Source organism: Sus scrofa, chromosome 8 (assembly GCF_054392235.1).
Source record: "Sus scrofa isolate SSC_HxYL_T2T_F1_AM1 chromosome 8, Sscrofa_HxYL_maternal_Yorkshire_Landrace_v2.0, whole genome shotgun sequence".
Lineage (NCBI taxonomy): Eukaryota > Metazoa > Chordata > Mammalia > Artiodactyla > Suidae > Sus > Sus scrofa.
Window position 1 is genome coordinate 77,536,472 of NC_139390.1, and position 23,129 is coordinate 77,559,600.

Below are 23,129 nucleotides of genomic sequence, written 5' to 3' on the forward strand. Positions count from 1 at the left end.
AGGAAGATATACAAAGAGTCAGTAAGCTCATAAAAAGATGCTCAGTATCGCTAGTCATTAGGAAAATGCAAATCAAAACCACAATGAAATACCACTGCACATCCAGTAGAATGGGTGGATTCAAAAAAGGCAGATAATATTGAGCATTGATGAGGATATGGAGAAATTGAACCCTCATACTGCCACAGCGGGAACTCCCTGGATGAAATTCGTAATTCTTGGGAAAGACTTTGTGTGGCCTCCTTAGATGTGTGTCCATCCTTAGCAAACCTCTATGGCCAGAGAATGGCGTGCTCTGTGGGACCAGCCAGCTCAGGGTTACATGCCAAGGGGACGTGGATTCTAAAGGGACCAAATCAGCGAATGTCCATGTCCTGGGCTTAAGGAATGTTAGGGAACATTTTTTTTTACCCACTAGAAAATGTCATCCAGGGTCTGCTCCCTAAATCAATCAATGCTCTTATTTGAACAGAACGAATTGATTTGAGGAGAAAGATGTTTATTGAAATAATATTAGAAAACTAACAGAATTACCAGGAAGGAGCTAACATAACATTGTAAGTCAACTATACTCCAATAAACTGAAAAAAAAAGAGAGAGAGAAAGAATATAATGGTGGTTACAGGGGCTGGCGATAGGGGTAGGGGTGTAATTGGGGAGACGTTTTATAAAGATACACACTTGCGGGAGTTCCCGTCATGACGCAGTGGTTGGCGAATCCGACTAGGAACCATGAGGTTGCGGGTTCGGTCCCTGCCCTTGCTCAGTGGGTTAACGATCCAGTGTTGCTGTGAGCTGTGGTGTAGATTGCATATGCGGCTTGGATCCCGCGTTGCTATGGCTCTGGCATAGGCCGGAGACTACAGCTCCGATTCGACCCCTAGCCTGGGAACCTCCATATGCCGCGGGAGTGGCCCAAGAAATAGCAAAAAGACAAAAAAAAAAGATACACACTTGCAACCAGTTAATACATAAGTCCTAGAGATCTTTAAAAAAAAAAAAAAGGAGTCCCTGTTCTGACTCAGGGGGTCAAGAACCCAACATAGTGTCCATGAGGATGCAGGTTCGATCCCTGCCTTCACTCAGTGGTCAAGGATCTGGCATTGCCACAAGCTGCAGTGTATGTAGGTCGCTCAGAGCTGCAGGCTTGGCTCAGATCTAGTGTTGCTGTGGCTGTGGTGTAGGCCAACAGCTGCAGCTGCCACTTGATCCCTAGCCCAGAAACTTCCTTATGCTGCAGGTGCAGCCCTAATTAAAAAAAGGAATTACCAGGAAGGCCAGAGAATAAGTCTCAGGACACAGGAGGGACAGCAACACCACAGCTAAAATCATGCTAGAAAGCCACTGCCCGGCTGGATGCTGCCACTGGCACCCCTATGCCAAACCCTGAATGACACCACTGCTGCCACTGCCACTCTGTACCTGGAAACTAGATGGTTCGGGTGCCACCCCACTAGAAAGAATTATTCCTGGTTGGCCACGTGTTCAGCTAAGAAATGGGGACTCCGTTGCTAAAGAATGAGAAGAGAATGGATTTCCAGGAGTCTGACCATGTATCCCAGTTGCCCTGGGACTGTCCCAGACATTGTTCATGGCCATTATCCCCATGTCCCTAACAGTTTGATATTTGTCCTGGAATTTTTCCCTTTTTTGTGAAGTTTCATTATTACCAAGTATTCTTTTAAAAATAAGCCAGGAAGGGTTTGGTAGGGTTCCATGTTTCATTTCTGTGCCAGGGACCTATCTGGTAACCTGTGAGATGCATGTGAAGTCTCACACTAAACACACGAGGAAATCCAGAAGACAAAGAGCAATGACCCATTTCTCTCTTCTTCATCCTTTGCAGATGCAACAGCGCTAACACCTCCCTGTAAGAGCCCAGAGGCAGGGAACTCTTTGTTGATAAAACAAAGTGTATTCAGGAGTTCTGTCGTGGCTCAGTGGTTAACGAATCCAACTAGGATCCATGAGGTTGTGGGTTTGATCCCTGGCCGCGCTCAGAGGGTTAAGGATCTGGCGTTGCCATGAGTTGTGGTGTAGGTCACAGATGCGGCTGGGATCCCGCAAAGTTGCTGTGGCTCTGGCGTAGGCCGGTGGCTACAGCTCCAATTCGATCCCTAGCCTGGGAACCTCCATATACTGTTGGGGCAGCCCAAGAAATGGCAAAAAGACCCCCCCAAAAAAAAAAAAGTGTATTCAGACCAAAGCAGATTTAAGAGCCAACTCCTCCTGATTTTCCGTTAAGGTGGGCAAAATATGCGATGCTGCTGACCCCGCAGGCCACTTGATGGATGAGCCAGTTGTGTTGTGACCTGCACCACAGGCTGTGAGTTACAGGAAGCCTCTAGGCTACCAGTCCCTGGAGCCAGTGGGAAACGATAGGGTGGATACATGTGGACTAAATGTGCAGAAAGGGAGACTGAACAGCCTTGACATGGGGTGTGCAGAGGGTGGCCTGAACTTTCTTGTTAGAGTCATTTAATCAAACGTGGTTGATTCAATTGGTAATTATATTATTAATTATAAGCATATAATGTTATCTTCTTTTGTCTTTTTAGGACCACACCTACAGCATATGGAAGTTCCTAGGCTAGAGGCTGAATTGGAGCTGCAGCTGCCAGCCTATGCCACAGCCACAGCAACGCAGGATCCTTAACTCACTGGACGAGGCCAGGGATGGAACCCAGGTCCTCATGGATACTAGCTGGGTTTGTTACCGCTGAGCCACAACAGGAACTCCAAGAACGAAAATCTTGAGTGTCATATAAAATTACTTCTATAAAATGTGAGTGTGTGTATGTGGGCACCATTCATGGCGAAGCACTATTGCAAGAGGTTAGTTCTTGGGAGACAGAGAAGCCAGATGGCTAAGAGAGAGACCAGAAGCTGGAGCATGAGCATGAGGAGCCTGTGACATCATGCTAACCCATTAGGACTCCTTAAAGCTGATGCTGCTGGTGTCCCCCCAGCTCCCCACCTCCATATCCCGAGCCCACCCTGGAGGTCACCTGCAGCTTTGGTGCAGAGTTCGCTCCTTGCTGGCTTTCTTCCTCAAACACCCCCATATGTCTGCTGAAGGCTTTCCCTGGTGCTGAGTCTAGCACCTGTGTAGGGCAGGCTGCAAATGCCAGAGAGTTAACACTCCCAGAACAAATCTCAACAGGGAGGGATGGAAACTGGTGGATCGATATCACATCTTCTGCTCCCTCCAGCAGGACAGTTCGGGGGTGTGCTCTATACCATCCCAGAGGGTCCCTTTGGAGATCCGTTCATTAACTCTCTTGGCTTCCCTCTCTCAACAACCTCACTTCTTCACTCCCTCACTGTGCCTCCTGGGATAGCCTCCCAAATCAAGCCAAATATGGAGCCACGTTTTAGGGTTGGCTTTGGGGAAAATTCAAATGGAGACGGCTAGACAGAGAGTGTAAGGTGACGAGCAATGAGCAAACTATGGAAAAGATCAGGAACCTGTGCTTACAAAGGTTTATGTATCTCCTTGTTGCTTTGAAGTTTCTAATAAGTTCCAAACCTCCTTAGCTATCCCAGGGTTGGGGGGGGGGGAAACCGAGGGAAGGTGGGGGGAGGTCTTGCTTAGGTATGAATCAGAGCCTAAAAGCTGAACCAGAAGAGCTGTAGAAACTCAAGGGCTTCATGGTCCCACTATGGCCCCAAGAATCAAAATGAGAACTTCTCCGAGGCAGAAGGGGGCTTACTGATCCCATCACCTCCTGACCAGCAAATACTCTATTTGGGGCTAAATCTTAGAAGTGGTGAGTTTTACTACTGAAGATCTTCCCCAGAATTTGCCTCTCCTCATCTACCACTTTCCTTGCTCTCAAGCAAGTTTCTTTACTGGGCTAGAGTGTGATGACATTTCCACAACCAAGCTGAGCACACTTCAGTCTATAAGTTGACAGCAATGCTTAAAATGATGAAATGGAATACAGCCATGGGATGAAAAAACATTCCTTCTGCTGTGAACGTATATTTAGTCCAGCTCTTTCTTTATTCTTTAATACCTTGTTCCAGCAGTGCAGGCCCCCACTGAGAGTGTTGTACTCGTGCAATATTCTTCTGAGATGGTTCGCAGTAGCATTAATATTTTAGCTCACTTGTTGCGGCTTTCACGTGGAGCCAAAACGGGTGTGGAACTGATAGATGGAGTGGTGGTCATGCACCTTTCTTCCGATAATTATTCACCATGAGAATGGTCAGCTCTGTTTTCCTGCTGGGTTCCATCATGTCTAATCCTCTGATCCATGTTTTCCATTGATGTTTCCTTTTTTTGGTGACTCGCTAATTGAATTCAGAACAGTGCCCACATTATCTCTGAAGACAGACACTCAGAGGAATACTTAAGGATAGAATCCTATTTCTTTCCCCACGTGACATTTATCATGAGGTTATCAATGACTTGCTCAACTTCACAGAGGCATTCATTTCCAAGGTCTGCGTCTGAAGGGTCCCAGGAGTGTGCAGCAAGATTTGGTGAACTGTTTACCTAGAATGGCTAAAAACAATGTCATTAGGAAGACACAGTAAAAATTGTAATCCAGAAGAGAAGTAGAAAGCAGCCTGGGAGAGGTGTAACCAAGCAGGAATTTCTGGGGCCTCCCAGGACAGAGGACTCCTCCCCCATGTCCTCCACCTGCCTCATGTTTGTAGAAAAACTTTAGCCTCTTAGGGAGTTCCCATTGTGGCTCAGTGGTAATGAACTGAGTAGTATTCATGAGGACCCGGGTTCAACCCTGGCCTTGCTCAGTCAGTTAAGGATCCTGCATTGCCATGAGCTGTGGTATAGCTCCCAGAGGTGGCTCAGATCCTGTGTTGCTGTGGCTGTGACATAGGCCAGCAGCTATAGCTCTGATTCAACTCCTAGCCTGGGATCCTCCATATGCCATGAGTACAGCCCTAAAAAGACAAAACCAAAAAAGCAAAAATACTTTAGCCTTCCCCTAGTGCCAAAGAACAAATTAAGTCAGAGAAGTGAGCAAATGCAGAAACCAAGGATAATCAAGCAAGACGATAATGGTTGGCCATCAAAACCCTTTAGTTCCTCCTCAAGGGCTACAGGTAATATTTGAAGTCATGTCCTCTGATCTGTTTTGCAGATACTGAAACCTCCACCAGACGGAAGAAGTTAACTATAGGCTGACCACATGCATACAAACCCCAGATCAGTTACCACCAGTTGGAACCACATTTTTGACTCCAAGTCGCCTTACCAACCAACAGAAGAATGTCCACGAGCTAATCACACACCCCACAACCCCTCTCCCTCACCCTGACTTTGAAAACCTTTCCCTGAACACCATGGGGTGGGGGGTGTCCGGGTCTTTTGAGCATTCACTGCCTGGCCTCCTTGCTTAGCACTCTGCAGTAAACACAGCACATTCCTTCACCACATCCTGGTGTCAGGGGACTGGCTTTCCTGCATGCGGGGAGTGAGCAGACCCTAGTTTCCTGGCCATGGTGGTAATTACTTCACCAGTTATAAGTCAATTATTCTAGGTCTCCCCACTCTTGGGAAGAGCATTGAATTGCACTTTCTGACTCCATTATGGTTGGGTAGAGCCATTTTTTTTGGGGGGGGGGTCTCTTTTTTTTTTTTTTTTTTTTTGCCATTTCTTGGGCTGTTTCCACGGCATATGGAGGTTCCCAGGCTAGGGATCTAATCGAAGCTGTAGCTGCCAGCCTACGCCAGAGCCACAGCAACGTGGGATCGAGCCGAGTCTGCAATCTACACCACAGCTCACAGCAACGCCGGATCGTTAACCCACTGAGCAAGGGCAGGGATTGAACCCGAAACCTCATGGTTCCTAGTCGGATGCGTTAACCATGCGCCACGACGGGAACTCCAGGGTAGAGCCATTTGACTAGTTCTGAGCCAGGTTTTCACAAACGTCATCTGTTTCCCTTTCAGGTCAGAGCATTTAATTGCCATTGCAAAAGTCACCAGTGCTCTCTTTTCCTTCTGGAATGGGGACTGGCCTCATTCAGGATGGTGACTACAACATCAGCCTGGGTCTCAAGTCAGAAAACATGGAGGGAAAAAAAAGAAAAGATAAGAAAACGTGGAGCAAAGAACCCAGCCGACCTGCAATGGATGTCTAATATGAGCAAGAAATAAACATTTCTTGTGTCAACTAATTGTGATTTTGAAGTTATTTGTTACCACAGGAGCCTCTAACTTAGCCTGCCTCATACAGTGACAAAGAGGTAATTCTACTGGGTTCAAAGGGATGAGTTTGCTGAATATTATATTTATATAAGAAGTATCAGGATATAGTGAAAAGAACATTGGATTAGGATGGCTGGATGGGTGGATATAAAGACATGTATAAGGCAGATGCTGACAGAGCATAGAACTAGGACCTAGTTACCTCTTATTAATGGCATAATCTTCAGCATCAGCTCATTTAACCTCTCCACTTGAACATCAGTGTCTTTACCCATATAACAGAAGTAAGAACATCTATCCAGGCTTCTCAAAGGACTGTGTTGATAATTGTGGCTGACACCCTTCAGGTAGCCCACTCTGACCCCTTCTTCCTGGTGCCCATACCTTTATTTAATCCCCTCCCCTTGAGGTCATTCAGTGATTACAAAATATTACATGAGGCTCTATCTTGCTTGTAGACTCTCTCTAGACGCACTCCTTGCCAGCTTGGTAAAGTCAATGGGGAAACTGGTAAAGCCCCAAGTGCCAAGGAGCTAGGGGCAATGTCCAGGAGTTGAAGATGGCCTCCAGGAGCTGAGTGTCCAGTAGCTGAGGGGCCAGCAAGAAACGAGCTCTCAGTCCTACAACCACAAGAAATCAATTCTGCCAATAACCTGGATGAGCTTGAAAGACAGTTCTTTCCCAGTTGGTCTTCCAGATGGAAATGCAGCCTAGCTGGCACCTTAATTAGACCCTTAGGAGTCCCTAAGCAGAGAATCTAGCTAAGTTGTACCCAGACTTCTGACCCACAGGAACTGTGAGAGAATAACTGCATGCTGTTATAAATGGCCAAGCAGCAACAGAAAAGGAATACGATAAAATTAGTGAAGGTATGTCAAAGCATTTAATGGAAACTGGTGAGTGCTAAATACATGTTATGTATTAACCTCAAAGTATACCAAAACGTCATGGAGACTTTACATAGTACAAAGTAAGAAATGTTACTCGTATGCTTTGGGGAATCCACAAGATTTTTTTTTTTTTTTTTTTTTTTGCTTTTGTTTTTAGGGCTGCACCTGAAGCATATGGAAGGTACAGTGGCTGGCCTACACCACAGCAACACAGGATCTGAGCCACATCTGAGACCTACACCACAGCTCACGGCAACACCGGATCCTTAACACACTGAGCAAGGCCAGGGATCGAACCCGCCTCCTCATGGATCTTGGTTGGCCTTGTTTCCACTAAGCCACAATGGGAATCCCAACACAAGATATTTTTTAATCAAGTCTTCACATAAATTTCTCCAATTTTCCTTAAAATTACAGCATCTACTCTTTTTTTTCTGACCTTGATATTCTGACAGCTGTGTCACTGATTGCTTTTGGTCTGTGATATGCACAACTTCTATATTATTGTCAATAAAGACAAAATCTGGGGGTTAACTGCTCCTCCTTAGAGAACTATGAAAAGCCCAGGCTGTTTTAACTATGGATTCAACTTAATAGGTATGCTTCAGCCCGCATTTCAATGGAATTGCCACTTTCATCATTTTTACTATTTCCCTACATGTTGCTATAACTATTAAGAGCATCAGTGAATGCTTGTACTTTGGGTCAAAGTTTTTCATCTGGAAACTTTTAAAATGGATGTTGGGGGAATATTGTTGATGTCAATATGCCAAATTTCATCTCAATTACAGGGGTATAAATGATATGCTCTCCGTTTCTGTTACCAGTAATAACCTTTCTTGCCTTCTGTAGCAAATCTCTTTCCAAGAACCCCTGGCCCATGTGTAATCAGCTTCGTGGCTCTCGGATACGGCATCAGAGAGCTTTTCCCTTAATCATGCCCAATCTGCAGTATGATGATTATAATAATGTTCAGGAACAAGCATCCTCTAAGTGCCAGGCTCTTTGCAGACGTTTTACCTAATTCTCAAAACAACTCTGCAACGTTAGCACTTTCATTTCCATTTTACAGATCTGGAAACTCTGGCGTAGGGAGCATAATTTCTTTACCCGAGGTCACACCTATATAAGTCACTCAACCAAGATTTTAAATGAGAGAGTCAGATAACAAAGCCTTCCTCCTTCCTCCACACCCTACAAACTCTAACGTTAAAAACTAACACAGCACCAATCCAAGACTATTTCCCAACCTTCTTCCATTCATTAACTTCTTGTAATGTTCCAACCCTTTTTGCATGGTATCTGTATAATCATTGAGTGGTGTCTAACTCTGTAAAGAGAAGGGGAAAGGGTCTTACATTAGTTAGGGTTATACTTGGCTGTGAGTGATGAAAAGTACAAAATGACCTTGGCTTAAACAAGACATGAGTTTACTTCTCTTTCATGTAGGCACTCTATGGAATTGATGATGACCAAATCCAGCATCCAGCCCTCAAGAAAGTTACAATCTAAAGGAAAAAATGGATAATGGGAAACAGGATGAACACTTTGCTATAATGAAAGCAGGAGAAAAAGGACTAGGGAACACAGAAGTTAGTTCTAACTGGTAGAGTCCAAGAAAACGCCTTTAAGGAAGTGATATTGAATTTAAAATTAATTCCTCATTTAAGCCTGAGAAAAAAATCAGTAGACAACAAAGGAGTTAGGAAGATATATGAGATGCAATGGGAGAAAGGGGGATTTTGTGCTAAATAAATAACAAAAGCAAATGGACATAAAAATGCTGGTCTATCTCCCATTCATAGAGAGGGGTAGGGTCTCAAAGAGGCTCCTTTTTCTTGTTCTCCCAATATCCACTCTTCCTTTCTTCCATAGTCATAGAATCTTTAGCTAAGTGCATGGCCAATCAAAATAAAGACTCCATAGAATTCCCCAGTGGTGCAAGCAGGTTAAGGATTTGGGATCATCACGACTGTAGTGCAGGTTCTAGCCTTGGCCCTGGGACTTCCACATGCCACAGGTACAGCCAAAAGTAAAAAAAAAAAAAAAAATGAAAAATAAATTTCCAGGAGTTCCTGCTGTGGCTCAGCAGGTTAAGGACCTGATGTTGTCTTTGTGAGGATGCAGGTTTGATCCTTGGCCTTGCTCAGTGGGTTAAGGATCCCCCACTGCTGTGGCTGAGGCCTAGGCCCCAGCTCCAGCTCCAATTCAACTCCTAGCCCAGGAGCTTTCATATGCTGCAGGTGCAGCCATACAAACAAATAAATACATTTCCAAACTCCCAAATAGCTAGATGGACTATGTGACTAAATTCTGATTAATGTGTGCAATGTGTTTTATGAGGCGTGTATCTTGAGAATCATCCTTAAGAAACCAGCTGGCACTGCCTTGACCTCCTCTCCCTCTTCACTTTTCTTCCTTCCTGTGTGCTGGAATGTGGAGGTAGTGGCTAAGCTTGAACTGCCATCTTGGAACGTGAGTGACCTGGGGCATGGAGGTACCAACATCCTATAATTTCCATGAAACCTCCCCACAGATCTAGATTGGCTTTTCAGTTGGGGTGGGGGTCCATGGGGAAAATACTATGCCTACCCCTTACTATCCATGATGAGATTATCCCCTACTGAAGCCACAATAGTCAGAGCAATGTTGAAAAGACACACCAGCACTGGCTACCAGACATCAATACTAGGTTAGGCCACCATCTTAGCTGTGTCTTTCGAACATATGAAGAGTGGCTCCTTGCTCATAGTAACACATGTTCAAATCTTCCTTCCCCTCATATCTACTTCCCTCCTCACAGCCCTGCTCTCCTTCGATCTCCAAATTCCCCTGAAAATTCCCTCCTAGAAGCTCCTCCAGGGACTTTAGCTCTCTTGCCATTTCTCCTCCGCCCCTCTGAAGACCCCAGGCATGAGTATGGTGCGGACACACACCACCATGTGGGGGCCGAGCTTTGGACAGGAAGGTTTCCATTCCAAAAGGAACCCAAACTAGCAAGAGACACCGCTTGTCCCACAAAATATTTTTATACTTGGTAAAATTCAGTAAGAGGCCATGTTTTCAATCTTAGTCTTTGATTTTAATCCCTGAATGTGTCTACATTTCAATTAATAGGCAACCAAACCACCTCTAAAGAAACAATAGAAAACATGTACATCAAACATCTCGTGTCCCTCCCTAAAAGCCATTTCTCTCTTTTCCTTACAACTGATGAGTATTTTGTTGAGTATTTTGTTGAAATTTGAGGAAGCAATGTGCTCAAGGACGTCTGGACCCCACCGCGGTCCTAGAAGATTAAGCATAGTTAGTCAAGTCGGTCATGCTAATCCAATTTCTTTTACCAGTGATTGTTACGCAAGTGGGCATATGACCCACTGCTGGTCAAAAGGGCCTAAAGGGAACTTAATAGGGATGCCTCAGAATAATTTTTCTCCATTATTAAAAAAAAAAAAAACTATAAAAAAAGCACTCTCCTTCCTGTTTGAGGAGCTGTGTGAGGACATGATGCTTAGAGCTGTGGCAGCCATTCTGTGACCATGAAATGAAAATGAAAAGAATCAGAGAAACTGACCCAGACCCTTCACATCAACTGTGATGCTAAATTAGCAACTCAAAACTATTATTTCAAGATTTTGGTTATGTAAACAATAAACTCTTGTTTCGAGGTTTGATTAAATATTTCATTCCACAAAGCAAAACACCATCCTGATAAAATATGCATGAATGACATCGATTTACTTCCCGTTCATTCAAGTATTTCAAGGTTATTGAAGTTATTATAAATGAAATCATCGGATAATATTATAAATAGAATCTTCACTTTTATTTCGGTGTAATTATAAAATTAGATATAATTTGGAGTTCCTATCATGGCTCAGCGGGCTAGTATCCACGAGGACTCAGGTTTAATCCCTGGCCTTGCTCAGTGGGTTAAGGATCCAGCATTGTTGTGAGCTGTGGTGTAGGTCACAGTTGTGGCTCAGATCCCACGTTAGTGTGGCTATGGTATAGGCCAGGAACTACAGCTCGGATTTGACCCCTAGCCTGGGAACTTCCATTTGCCACAGCTGTGACCCTAAAAAAAAAAAAGACAAATAAATTCGATATAATTCATAAACTCTATAATAATATTTGATAAATGTAATTAGAGTTCATGGGTATATGAAGCTAAATCATTGCAAAGGTCATCACAGCCAGGTCATTCTGAAATGAGAGGGAAGGGGGCATGGTATAACCTTTAAAAGAAGGACATATCCCTTGAGGATACAGCATAAACTGGTTAGAACCAGCTAGGTACCAGATGGCAGAAGATTTGATTTCCAGTGGATTGGGGGCCTCATTATATGTTCATTGTAATACATTAGCTAAATGACACACCCACAGGCATCATGACAGTTCTGAAACCAACCATGAAAGGCATAAAGTGGGTGGTGGCCCAGTTCCTGGAAATTCCCACCTCTTCCCCAAAATTGTTGGAATAAACCATCCACTTGTTAGCCTATGAAATTACCCAGACCATAAAAACTAGCCACCCAATATTTGCGGGGTGCTTTCGCCTTCTGAGATGGCCCATACTCTAAGGAGTGTGTATCTCGCTCAATAAATCTCCTTCTTACCTATCACTTTGCCTCTCTCTGAATTCCTTCTGCACTGAGAGACATAAGGAACCTGAGCTTCAGTATGTCCTGACACCAGGTGTGTGATGTCACTTACAAGACAGTGGGTTCGAGTCCCAATCTGAGATGAGCAGTTGCAGTCTTACAATGCCTCAAAAAAGTCTTTGCCAACTCATTTTCATTTTCTTAACTGACTGGCTGAACCCATTCACTGTCCGTCCAGTAAAAGTGCATATCCGGGGCTGTGTTGACTGTGTATGACCACACTCTTGGTGCTTGACCTGAGTGTGGGTGTACAGATGGCCCAACATGTCTCAACAGGATGAAAAACCAAGTGGTCAAACTAGAAGATCTGCACAGAGAGCAAAGGCGTTCCCAAGACCCTTGGGGAAAGTTTAAAAGTAAGAAACCGACGAGTCTGAACTGCTTTTTCCCAGCAAATGCAGACTTTATCGGTTGCCCCAGGACACAGTATATGTTTATATGAAGCCTTCTTCATGGTTATTTTTCATCATCTTGGATCTGGAATATCATGTGCCCAGCTGTGTAATGTACCTGCCCTAATGTGCCACACATTTATTTTTAAATGCCATTTGTAGATGATTTCTCTCAAGCCAGCAAGGGACATAATGAGATAATGTGGTGGAAAGCACTTTGTAAGCTGTGAAGTACTGCAAAAATGTTGCTATTTTTATTACAACTCTAGCTTTTTTTTGTAATTCTAAAATATTAAAGTGAGCAATGGCTTTATGAAAACTCTCCCATGGTTCCAGAGGGGCTGCTACCAAGACATTGGGAGCCTATCTAGAGGTAAGTGGGAGCTGATGGTTTTACTGTTTTTATAGGCTGAAATTCGGTCTGAGAGACAAAAACAGTTCAGGAATTCTACCTTCTTCTTCTGTTTCTTACAGCAAATGCGTAGTGAGCACTTCCAACCCTGGACAAGTGAAGCAGGATAAACCCCTAGATCATCTGTAAAACGGATGCAGCACCTGACCCCTCTGCTCAGATCTCTCCAGTCTCAAAGGCAAGCCTGGGATAGAGCCAGGACCCAGCTCAGCAGGGTCCTGAGCTCCAACAAACACATGTTGAACTGAACTGAATCCATGTACCTCTTTCTACTCAAAGACTGGCCCATGTCTGAGCTACCTCAGCATCATGGAGAAACTTGTTAGAGATGTAGAATCTCGGGTCCCATTCCAGACCCGCAAAACAGACTCTGTATTTTCGCAAAACCCCACCCCCCAATATCCAGTGGTCACCTGAGAGTAGCAGAGTTCTGCTGTAGTAGTTGTCACCTGCGCTGTGTTCTTGGCCCTTCTGTCTACCCTGGAGGTGACCGGAGATGGCTCCCTGGTATGCCTTGCTGCACAGCGCTCCCTGGTGGTTCTATCTGACCCAAGACGCCTGCTGGGAACTCAATGCCTTCGCGGGGCTTAGGGAGTCGACGTATGAGCATCCCAGTTCTCCTGGCCTTAAATAGGAAAATTCTGAGTCATAGTCCACATTGTTTTTCCTAGAGGCCCCCAGGGATACTAAGCACCAGTTGCCCATGGTGATAACCCACAGCAGTTTTCCTATCTTCCTTTGTCTCACTTCCCCACACCCTCAGCTTTGCTTCCTGGACTCACCTCCCAAACAAATCACTTTCACTCTAACCCTTGCCTGGGGATCTGCTTCTGGAAGAACGCAAATTGAGACATGTTGCTTTCCACTTCTGATAGTCCACCGTCCCTAGTCTAGCCCCGTGTATTAGTCTGTTCAGGATGCTCTAGCAAAAACCATAGACTGGGTGGCTTAAACAACAGACATTTGTTTTCTCTCAGTTTCAGAGGCTGGAAGTCTGAGATCCAGGTGCCAGCACGATCTGTTTCTGGTGAAGACACCTCCAGTTGGGAGACAGCTGCCTTCTAGCTTGTGACCAGACAAGTTAAACAAATGCCCAACAGGTCAACGAGATCATGCGAATCAGAGCAAAGAGTGAACTGTGCCACCTGGCTCCTCATTCTGGTTCTCCCACCAAGCTTGCTTTTCTGCTTGTCTGTTCAACTGAAGCATCAGAACATTAGACAGGTGATCAGTGAGGTACCGTAAGGCCGTGTCCAGGGCAGGGGAGCAAGTCCAGGAACCAGGGTCTCCAGATTCCAAGTCCAGGGTCCTTTCCAACACACCAAATGGCCTCTCCTAACAATGTCGGTAGGAGTTTTAAGAGCAATAACGAAGCCCCACAAGTTATAACATTAAACTAAAAAATGCACCTCATTCTTTGGTTCCTCTAACTTAAATCACTCTGATTACAACCCATTCGTGACAATTCACACTAATGAAAGGGAGCATTGACATAAATAATTCAGAAACTCACTAATAATCAGCCCAGCTGTAAGACACTCCTGCCAAGGGAAGCATCCCGGGAGGCCCTCCCGGCGGGGTAGGAGGCAGGCAGGACTCCCAGTGAATGCAGATGGTCTACGGTGTAGACTCAGCCTGCTGCCAGCCTCAAAAGTGGTCCCTTAGTGGTGAGGACTGGGGATGCCTTTAGTACGTGCGGTCAAGAGGCCAAGAAGACAGTCCAGGGTTTTCCAAAGCTGACCAATGTGTAGGTCTGTGCAAGTCTGTGCCAGCTTCCTAATCCAATCCCATCACTTCTGTGTTCCATGGGCTTTGCCTACAGCTGTCACATTCCCCACGGCTTCCTGTGGCCTGGGATAGTACCTTAGGGATCTGATGGAGCGCAGGGAGAAGAATGCCAAGCATCCTGTGATATGCCAGCTAGCCACTGGGCAAATGAACTCTGTTCTTATTCTCAAGGGAAAATGGGTGGGGGTGTTGCAGAATCACCTGCTGAGAAACTCCACCAATACTCTCCCACGTCCATCCCCTGTCATTCCCCTGTCCAGAGCACAATTTTGTAGGAGAATTTCCCAAGCGGATCTTGACTGAATTCACCCCCATCGCTGGAGCCACACAGCTTTACTCTGGGCTCTCTCCCAACTCGGAGATGAATTAAGTCTATGTCTACCTTCTCTGACCCAGAGAGGGGCACATTTTACAGCATTGCTGGGGAAGCATCAGCCACCACGTAAGTATTATGCTAAGAACACATCCATGTAGGTGGCACTAGCCTCAGGAATGTACTTGAGGCTTAGTTTAGATAAAACCCCAGATATTTGTGTGTTTCAAGGTGATCTTGAGTCTGTACCACCATGTCTGTAAATGCTGGAAGGAAAGAGCTGAGGAGCAGCTAGAGCCCCAACCAAGATGGCGCCACGAACGCCCCATAAGCAGTGTGACCTGATGCCAATGAATCCAGACTTTAGGAACTGTCCTGTTGTTTGACCACTGTGTAATGATTTGTTGGAGCCATAGAACAAGATCATATAGATATCTGACACCTCTTGTGACCATGTCATGTGCCCTCAGTCTACCTTTTTACCCCAGTCATTCCTGGCACAATCAACTGTGCTAAGATGAAAACTGACCGCACATTTTATCAGCTGCCCCAAAGGAACTACCCACTTTCTGCCCCCAGGCTTCTCTGCCACTGTCAGAACATTTGAGATACTGCAGAACTGCTCTTCTAATCCCACAGGTGTCCGAAAGTAGAAGGTAGTTAACACCCAAGACCACTCTTGGCCAACTGCATGTGAGAGACAGAAAATAACTTCTCCCATTGCCTGTCTTTTAGGAACACACACTGGGGTACATTTCACACAGCTCCTCGAAGTCCCTGGAAGGATCAAGCCCTGGGGTCCCATACTGGAGACTTTAATGCACCTGCTGGATTGGCTTCCTCCCCTTCCCACTTTCATGTCTCCCAATATAAACATCCTAAACACAAGACCTTGTCTCAGGCACTGCTCTCAGGAAGAACCTAGACCAACAGCTGTTACCAAACCTTCGAGATGGGATTCGAGATATGGATCTCTTGCATTGAGAGATAAAGACCCATAGCTGTCGGTAAGTAAAGAACTACAGACTCTGGCATATGCGAACTACCAAGATGTCCCTGTGGGGGACTGAGGAAAGGAGACCAAGAGAAGCACTGGAGTAGGCGCCAGCAGTGACACTAAACAGTATGGCACCCAGGATAATTATCAGGGTCTTGAAGCTGTCTGCTTTTACTTAATAGATTTAGAAACCTTGACAAGAGGAAATGACAGGCTCAAGTTAGCTAATAATTCCAAGTACACTGTAAAATTATGAAATCTCCCTTAAAGAACTTACAAAGACCCTTAAATCTTGACATCTGTGCTGAAATTCAGGTATAGGATTTACCTGGCAAGGCAGCAGGACTACAAAGAAAACTGAATGCACAGCCTCAACAGGTCTGCTAGGTCAAGGTCAGGGCCCAGAGGTGAATAGAGGGGGACCTTGAGGGAAGATACTCAGTGTGGAGACACAGTAAGGGGTGGGGCTGAAGGATTTGGGGGCTCGACTCCATTCCCAGGACACAAGAGGCAGCATCAGCACATGCATAACTAGCTTGGGGACACTTGGCCATAAAGCCAGTGGAGGCTCCTATTACTGTGGTTTGAATTTTATATATATATATATATTGGTCTTTTTGTCTTTTTCTCTGTTGTTGTTGTTGTTGTTGCTATTTCTTGGGCCGCTCCCACGGCATATGGAAGTTCCCAGGCTAGGGGTTGAATCGGAGCTGTAGCCACCGGCCTACGCCACAGCCACAGCAACACGGGATCCGAGCCGCGTCTGCAACCTACACCACAGCTCACGGCAACGCCGGATCCTTAACCCACTGAGCAAGGGCAGGGACCGAACCCACAACCTCATGGTTCCTAGTCGGATTCGTTAACCACTGCGCCACGACGGGAACTCCCTGAATTATATTTTGTAAATATACCATTATCTTCATCATATCCCCCCAAAATACCCTTAGACGTCATTATATACATAAATATATTTAATCTCTATATTTTAATTCTTAAGGAATTTAATGGGGAAGAAAGGAGGGAGAAGAGCTAGCAAAGAAGATAACTTAGGAAATGAGAAAGAGCAAAGGCTTTAAAACTACATAAAGGTTCAAACCCAAGCTACTTACTACCTTGAGCATGTCAGTTTTATCTGTAAAATGAGGAAAATCTTGTGAGTTGTTGGGATGTTAAACAGCATAAAGAATGTAAAGCTCCTAGCTCACAGACAGCATTTAGTACAGGTTTTGTGTATTAATTTTTTCAACGTTTAAACAATGAGCCATATCTTTCAACATTAAATGAGCACTCAATATTGTATGTTTGGTATAAACCCGGAAAATAATTCAATTTATGAATCTAGATGGAAATTTTCTTATGTTGATAAAAATCTGCCAATTTCTCATAGTAATAATATATCAAATCCAACCTGGTTAATTTACATGTACTATGTGAAGCAGTGAAACTCATTGTATAACAGCAGAGCAAGCAAGAGAGAGATTGTATTAGAAACCCTTAATTGAAGGTTCCGCTTAATTTTTATGGCATTAAACTGCCAAAGAGTTTGGACTGTTCACAGTTTTTAATAATTACTGTCAAGGTTTCAAAGCTCCAAATTTGGCAGCAGTGTGATTTTACCCTGGAGTTTCAGTGCCATTCCACAGTGTGGAGCAGATATTTGGCTACTGTCCGAGGAATCTGATGCTATAGACAGAAAAGAGGTCAAAACATCCACTTCTGTAGTTAGACCTGTGGCCGCAGACTTCGAATTGGCCAGTCCATCCTGACTTTTTCAGACCATAACCATGCCAGGAACACAGCGGAGAAGAAGGCTTGTTGGTTGCATAATTCAGTTCAGAAACTTTGAACAAGACAGAGATTGACAGGGGGTTGAATCAGGGTTCTGTAGTCTACAGGCTCCCTTCAGAGAAACCATTTGTAGAGCGTTCCTATAGGGCAACCCCTGCTGAGAAAAGCCCTTCCAGAAGGATTGTGCAATTCACCTGCCAAGTCTCGTCACTTACATGAAGGAATTTTGAGTATTAAAAAGTTATCTTATGTGAATTTTTCTCCATCCAAGAAAGACAGTCCAAAGTACAAATTATTTTTAAAAAGCAATACTGTTAGCTTAGAAAAGGAATCACAGAATACCTGATAGAGAAAGGATTATAAAAACACAAACCCTGGGTGTTCCCTGGCGGCCTAGTGGTTAAAGATCTGGAATTGTCACACTGCTGTGGCACAGGTTCGATCCCTGGCCCAGGAACGTCATGCCATGGGCTCAGCCAAGATGGAAAGGAAAAAAAAAAAAAGAAACTTTCTCTTTTTTTGGAAATAAAATGCAATTACATTCATTGTTTCTTTCATTCACATATGTTTATGAAAAGTGTATTAGGCACCAGCATTAGGAAGGTAAAAGCAAATAAAACATAGACCTTGCCTTCCAGAACTGGATAATGTAGTCTATCTAAAGACAACCTGATACTGTAAAACCATCTATATATGTGAACAGAATGTCAGAGTACTGGGAAAATAGAGGAAGAACAAAGCTATTGAATATAATTGAGTTTTATACATAAAAACTGGGAACAATAAAAGGTACTCACCTTGGCCAAACCTAAGAGGACTTCTCAGGACACCTAGATTGGGAACACCCTTAAATAAAAGAGCTAATTATACTGCTTTACTAAGTTAAGAGCTGTGACATGATTACAGGGCAGAAAAAGTATTTTTTAAGTATTTTGAGAGGCAGAAGAGTTGACGAAGTTACCCAAGTATGAGAGAAGAGCAGGTAAAAATACAGAGGCAATTGTTTCTGTAGTGGTCATATTATTTAATTTTGCTTACTTTGGACTAGAGGAGAATATTTGAGCAAAGCCCAGCCAATCAGTTTCCCCTTTAGCTAATTCTGAATAGGAGCCAGCAACTCCAGTCAATGAAGGGTTTTTCCACCATGCGCTGGGAGGCAGAAAAAGTGGTCAACATAGGGAAAGGACAACAAAGCAGAGAGAGAAACTGAGTTGCTAGCCTAGGCAACTCCAGAAAAACAGAAGAGTGGCCTCCTTTGCTCCTGGCAGGTTTCAGGACCCTGGTTTCAGTCCTACCTGAGACGCAGCTGTGCTATCTGCCATTCAATAAATGCCCCCTTTCGGCAAGCCAGGGTGAGTGATCCGTAATAAGTAATACTCAACTACAACACATTCCTCCAACAAGACTGATCTGTTCCCAAAACCTCAAAATGCCACTGACATTAAGAAACGCAAATGTATCCTGTTGTTTTCAGAGTACCCCTGCCCAAGCCCACCCCACCTCCAGCTCCCTTGCACTCAGTAAAGTCTTCTCCAATCACAGTGGCCAACATGTCTCAATAACTTTTTTTTTTTTTTCTTTTTAGGGCCACACCCACAGCATATGGATGTTCGCAGGCTAGGAGTTGAATCAGAGCTGCAGCTGCCAGGCTAGGGATTGAATCAGAGCTGCGGCTGCCAGCCTACACCACAGCCACAGCTACAGGGGATCCGAGCCTCGTCTGCAACCTGCACCACAGCTCATGGCAACACCAGATCCTTAACCCACTGAGTGAGGCCAGGGATTGAACCCGCATCCTCATGGATACTAGTTGGGTTCGTTCTGGCTGAGCAACAACAGGAACTCCCTCAATAACTTTTAGATGAACTCCTAGGAAGAGACTGAGGCTGGAAGTGAGGTTTTAAGTCTCTTTTCACACTACAGCCTCTCCCAGATGCACCATGATGTGAAGAGTCTTTGAAATCTGGTATGCATTTTATACTTACAGCACGTCATAATTCAGACTAGCCACACTTCAAGTGCTTGGTCGTGACATTTGGTAGGTAGTTACTGTGCTGGCTGGTCAGGGCAGGTCTAGAGGCCACTTTCTTATTCTATGACACTGGACTGATTATGTAACCTCCCCAGGCCTCATAAAGCTGTTTTGCTTATTAAATGATATCTATTGCCTGCAAATCCTTTAGTTTAGTGTCTGGCACGCAGAAAGCTCTCGATAAATTTTAACCACTAATTTTATCTCAAAATACAAGGGTAAACAGAAGGGAGAGTCAGAGAAAACTCATCCTTTGGTGGAATCCAAAAAAATAATTTAGATTAGAGTGACAAATGAATACAAATTGTGTATGACTGCTAGGATTTCTGTGTGTTTTGCTGTGCTTAAAAGCTAGTTTGAGATTCAGATCCTGGTTCTGTTTATGAAAGCGGGAAATTTATTTAACCTCTTGCTATTTCAGTGCTTTCATCTGTAAAACAGGAATCGTATCACACATGACCGTGGTGAGGGACAATGACTTAGGGACCGTAAAGCACTTAGGACAAGGGCCAAGAGCAAAGACAAGCAGTAGCTATCATTATCGTCATCATTATTCTCTTCATCATTATCACTATTGCTGTTGTTATTCTACCATCCCAGATGGTTAATGGCATTGTAATCATCACGTCTCAGGTTCTCAGCTTTAACTAAATACAGGCTGACTTTTAGTGGGCCTAAAATCAAACAATCCATTGTGCACATAACTGTGAATTTTCTCCATTCGATACATAGAGCCACACAAGGGCAAAAACGTAATTACAGCAGACTAGTTAAAAACATCCAGTTCTCGGAGTTCCCGTCATGATGCAGTGGTTAACGAATCCGACTAGGAACCATGAGGTTGCGGGTTTGATCCCTGGCCTTGCTCAGTGGGTTAAGGATCCGGTATTGCCGTGAGCTGTGGTGTAGGTCGCAGACGTGGCTCGGATCCCAGATCCCGTGTTGCTGTGGCTCTGGCGTAGGCCGGTGGCTACAGCTCTGATTCAACCCCTAGCCTGGGAACCTCCATATGCCGTGGGAGCGGCCATAGAAAAAGCAAAAAGACAAAAACAAAAAACAAACAAACAAACAAGCAAATCCAGTTCTCAAACATCACCATTTAATTCACAATGATAAGTGCTGAGAAATAAAACTGGGATTCTGGGGACCGGATGCTGGATGCTGTTGTATAAAACCGACAATGACCAGATAGTGCCTATCGGCCCCGCACACTCTTGATTCCCTTCTCTGTTCTCCCTTACATCCCAAGGACTGAAGAATGGGAACTAAATGTCCCATGCTCAGTTGCCTGCAGGGTACAGGGCATGGTCTAGTCTACAATGAGATACACTCATGCGAGACTTCGAAGGCAGAAGGGAATGGAATAACTCTTCTTCCTCTGCTAGCTTTCCTCAACATGTGGGCTTCACAAATGAGGAGTCTGAACAAGAGCCTCCATGTTCCCTTGAAATCCACCCCCTTTCGGCTGCAGAGAAACTACGAGGCCAGCAGGAGTGTCCTATCGGTTCCTGACCTCTGAGTGGCATCAGAATCTCCCTGGCCCCTTGGAGGGACCATTGCTGTGGTTGTCCTCTTGACTTTTGCTTCTCCATTCCTCTCAATGTTTTCTTTTTTCTTTTTTTTTTTTTTTTTTTTTTTGCTTTTTAGGGCCATATTCACAGCATATGGAGGCTCCCAGGCTACAGGTCAAATCAGAGCTACAGCTGCTGGCCTACGCCACAGCCACACCACATCCGAGCCATGTGTGCAACCTACACCAGAGCTCACGGCAATGCTGGATCCTTAATCCACTGAGGCCAGGGATCGAACCCGCAACCTCATGGTTTCTAGTTGGATTTGTTTCCACTGCATCACAATGGGAACTCCTCCATTCCTCTCAGTGATTTCTGCAGGCAACTTATTCCCCATTTCTTCTGTTTGAAATGCCTAGAATGATTTGTTTTCCCGCTTGAACCCTAACTGATATTGGTGCTTTTCTCTGAAAATTAACCTTGACTCTCAGATCTAGCTACTTCTAAGAAATGCAGGCAGTAAAATGTCAGGAATTAGCTTTAGAAATTCTAATTCTGAGAGTTCCCTGGTGGCTCACCAGGTTAAGGACCTGACGTCACAGCTGTGGCTCAGGTCCCTGCTGTGGCGTGGGCTCAGTCCCTGTCCTGGGAACTTCCACATGCTGCAGGTGCAGCCAAAAAGGAGAAAAAGAAAAAAGAAATTTTAATTCATTTGGCAAAGTTTAACTTCAAGAACAATAACAACAATGAAAAGTAGCAGCGACTGCCACTTCTAAACGACAAAGTAACTTTTTACAATGAAAGAGACCTTTTTTTCATGACTCTCTCCTTAACTGAAGAATCAACCTAAAACCACCTGCTATGGACTGAGTGTTGTTTTGCCCCAAAATTCATATATTGAAGCCCTAATCTCCAATAAGAAGGTACTTGGAGGTGAGGCCTTTAGGGGTAATTAGGTTTAGATGAGGCCATGAGGGTAGACTGCTCATGATGAGATCAGTGTCCTTATCAGAGGAGGAAGAGACCAGAATCCTTTCTCTCTCTCTCCCCAACATGTGAGAACATAGCAAGAAGGTAGCCATCCAAAAACCAGGAAGAGGGCTCTAGCCAGACATCAAATCTGCCAGAACCGTGGTCTTGGACTTTCCAGCCTCTCGACTGTGAGAAATAAATGCTTGCAATGTAAGCCACCCCGTCTACGTCATTTTGTTAGAGCTACTGCTCCCACTGAGACACTTTGTAACACCAAAGCCCATGCTCTTAACCATGAGGCTGTATCTACCACATTGCACTGTAGTTGAGAACCACAGTCACCCAGTGGGGAGACATTTGCACCTGTGGTCAGACGCCAGCATCAGTGTCATCTCCAGGAGGAGCTAACCCATTCCAGAATGACTCTGCTTAGAATTTTGTTTCCTTGACCGCAGGAAGACATTAACCATGAGTGAGCATACTCATTTCCACTTCTGGGAAGAGGGAGGTGAATGTTGAAAGAATCGAGGCTCAAAATAAGACTGAGTCTACGATGGATCCACTTGAACTTAGACTGCAATAAATATGCAGGAAGTGTGATTCCCAGGAGTCATTTTGAAAATCATGCAGCACACGAAGATTTTGTTTCCATCTCATTTAGCAAATATTGCCTAAAAATACCCCAAGATTCCCACTTGCCCACGAAAAAGCCCAGGGGTGGGGCCCTTCTCTAGAGAACTGGGTTGAACAGAGATGTGGTCAAAGCCTCCCGTCTCGCCAGGTTCCTTCTGCTAATGAGACACAAAGCAGATGGATAAAGCAGCTGGGATTAGAACAGAGTGTTCTTTGAGGCTACAGGCTCTGTTTCCACAGCAACATCATACCTGGAGGAAAGCAGCCTTGTGATGAAGCCCGGCACGTCTGTCTCCATAACGACAAGATCAAGGCAACTTGGCCATGACTCCTCCTCATTCCTCCTAAGCAGTGACCACCGTAACTCTGCGACACGCCCTCACATTACAAATAGACAAGCATCCACCTTGAAACTTCTTAATGGTTGTTTTGGTCAGGCTCCCCCAATATAGACCCTGGGCAAAGGATGGGTGTAGTTTACTGAAGAAGTGCTCCCCGAGGAAACCAGGAAGGAAGCAGAGAAGAGACAGGAAAGGGGAAAGCCAAGCAGTAA

At 44.7% G+C, this 23,129-nt stretch overlaps 1 protein-coding gene across 2 annotated transcripts in view; it reads right to left on the reverse strand.

The window, feature by feature from the left end:
- Positions 1 to 23,129, reverse strand: part of RCHY1 (ring finger and CHY zinc finger domain containing 1) — a 112,061-nt gene that overhangs the window by 45,098 nt on the left and 43,834 nt on the right. The window contains exon 11 of one of the 2 annotated variants that reach the window (XR_014811771.1): positions 483 to 4,510. The exons of the other annotated variant lie outside the window; for it this stretch is intronic. The gene's annotated coding sequence lies outside the window, so the exon portion shown is untranslated. Of the gene's footprint in view, positions 1 to 482; positions 4,511 to 23,129 lie in introns of those variants that run through there. 2 annotated transcript variants of the gene reach the window in all.